Source organism: Callorhinchus milii, unplaced genomic scaffold, assembly GCF_018977255.1.
Source record: "Callorhinchus milii isolate IMCB2004 unplaced genomic scaffold, IMCB_Cmil_1.0 Scaffold21, whole genome shotgun sequence".
In the NCBI taxonomy this organism is placed as follows: Eukaryota; Metazoa; Chordata; class Chondrichthyes; order Chimaeriformes; family Callorhinchidae; genus Callorhinchus; species Callorhinchus milii.
The window spans coordinates 9,560,065-9,562,678 of record NW_024704762.1 but is presented as its reverse complement, the minus strand read 5'-3'; positions in this window follow the sequence as shown (position 1 = coordinate 9,562,678).

The window sequence follows — 2,614 nt, the reverse complement described above, 5'->3', positions numbered from 1 at the left end:
GCAGGAGGACTGGTCATTTCCTGAATGCCATTGCCTGCCAAGCATATCAACACCAAAGGGATGATTGTCAGAGAAAGCGCGAGAGAGAAACAGTAAGAGAGAAAAGAGAGACATTCTCAATGGGTAAGCACAGTGATTGAATTCAGGAGGCAGTTTTTCACCCAAAGGCTAGTAGATATCTGGAACTCTCTCCCCCAAAAGGCTGTGGACGCTGGATCCATTCATATTTTCAAGACTGAGGTGGATAGATATTTGTTAGGTCAGGGTATCAAGGGCAAGGGTGGATAAGGTACAGATCAGCCATGAATTTATAGAACGGCGTAACAGACTCGAGGGACTGAATGGCCTCCTCCCATCTGTGAATCGCAAAAACCATTTTGTCCGCAAGATACAGCCGATCCACTTGACGGGGTATTCCGTGAAGCGCTGTTGAGGCGTCATCGAAGCCGTGATAAGGCGCGACATCCAGAACGCCAGGGTCGTTATTATTTAAAACAAAGGGAGGTTCGGTTCCGTCATACATTTTGGGAGAAATAACAGTAAGACGCACGGGAATGGGATAACTTCTCTCTCTCTCTCTTTTTTTCCCCCCAATAACCATATCCTGTAGCTCAGTGGTTAGAGCACTCACTTTGCAAGCGAGAGACCGGAGTTCAATTCCAGGCAGGGTAAAACCTTGGGCAAGTTTCCTTACTCCACACACCTAATGATAACCCCTCCAAAAAACAATACAGTAGTAAATTGGTCATTTTCAATCCGTGACTGTTTGTGGGACGTCGCTGTACGCAATTGGCTGCCGCGTTCGCCCACTTTGGGACGTCTCGAAGATGTGAAAAGCGCCATATCAAATGCAAGGATTATTATAATAATAATCCTCGCATTTGATATAGCGCTTTTCCCGTCGGAAGGACGTCCCAAAGCGCTTCACGGAACACACTGTAAAGTGAATTGACTGTACGTTTGTGGGCGAACGCGGCGGCCAATGGTGGATAGAAAATGACCAATTTTACGATCGCCTTTGGCTTTGGAGGGATTATTATTAGGGCTGTGCGTGGAGTAAGGAAACTCGCCCAAGGTTTGGCCCTGACCCCCCGGGGATCGATCTCGGGTCTCTCGCCGGCAAAGCGAGTGCTCTGACCGCTGAACCACAGGACTCCGCGATGATGATTATTATTATTATTATTTCGCTTTAACAACGTCGCGGCCCCTCTCGCAGGGCAGCGACCCAAAAGGGACGGTGCTGAAAAGAGTCAGGAGAGGTTTGGGTGGGGGGGGGGTGGGGGTGTGGGGGGGGATGGATGTGAATGGCAGTGACCATGTTATTTGGCTGTTGCTCACAGCTCAGCATTGCCCTCAATGAGAACACGACAGGACCTCGTGCGCATGCGTCCCCCCTCCAACCCTCTCACTCCCTCCCCCCCCGCCGGCGAGCGGAAGTCCCGCCCTCCAGCGCGGCGGGCGGAAGTCCCGCCCTCCAGGGCGGCGGGCGACCCGATTGGCGCGCGGGGGCCGTCGGCCGTCGACGTGGGGCCGTGACCCAATCAGCGCTCGCCGGAGCGGTGGGGGGGAGGGGGCGGAGGCGGCGAGTGGATGATCGACGTGGGGCGGCGGCCAACCGCCGCTCGCCGGGAGGGCGGGCCAGTCGACGATTGACGCGGGTGGCGGACCAATCACCAGCGGTGTCTTCGCCAACCCCCGCCCGCCCGCCTCCCCACTTCCGGCCGTCAACCGTGAGCGCCGAGCGGGGGTGTGAGGGAGGGATTGAGAGTGAGAACGAGCGACAGAGAGAGAGAGAGAGAGAGAAAGAAAGAAAGAAAGAAAGAGAGAGAGAGAGAGTGAGTGAGAGAGACCGCAGGCCCGCCCAGGAAGGAATTTATTTTTGTTTTTTTTAAAAAAAATATATATAATATAAAATAATAAGAGAAAGGAAAATAAGAGAGCGCGAGACATTACAATTAAAATTAAAGGGGTGGAAAAAAAAACCCCCACACACACACAGCCCCCGAAGCTGAGGTGAAAAGGATTCGCCAGAACATTCGAGGAGGGCGGCGGACGAGGTTTGGAAGAGGAGAAGAAGAAGAAGAAGAAAGGAAGGAAGGAAGGAAGAAGAGGAGGAAGGAGGAGGAGAAGAAAGGAGGAAGGAGGAGATGTCTGTACTGTGAGGGAGAGGAGGGGGGAAAAAAAAGGAAGAGGGGGAAGGAAAAAAAATCCCCCTGAAACCCGGGCGTCTCCTTCCCTCTCTTAACCCCCTCCCTTCCCTCCCTCCTCCCCTCCCCTTCCCCTCCCATCTTTTTTTAAAAAAATTTATATTTAATATACAATATATATATATAAAAAAACAACTTATTTCTCTTTAAACCCCACCACCACCACCTCCCCTCCCTCTCGCCTCGAACACACACACACACACACACTCGCTCATTCACATACACCCCCTCCTCTCTCCTCCCCTCCCCACCCCATCCCCCTCCCTCCCTCCCTCCCTCCTCTTCCCTCCACTCCCTTTCCTTCTGAACGCCGTCTTCACGTCCGCCTTCCTGTGAGGATTTTTTAAAAATATATACACACACAGACACAGACAGACACAGACACACACAGACATATAGATCGATCC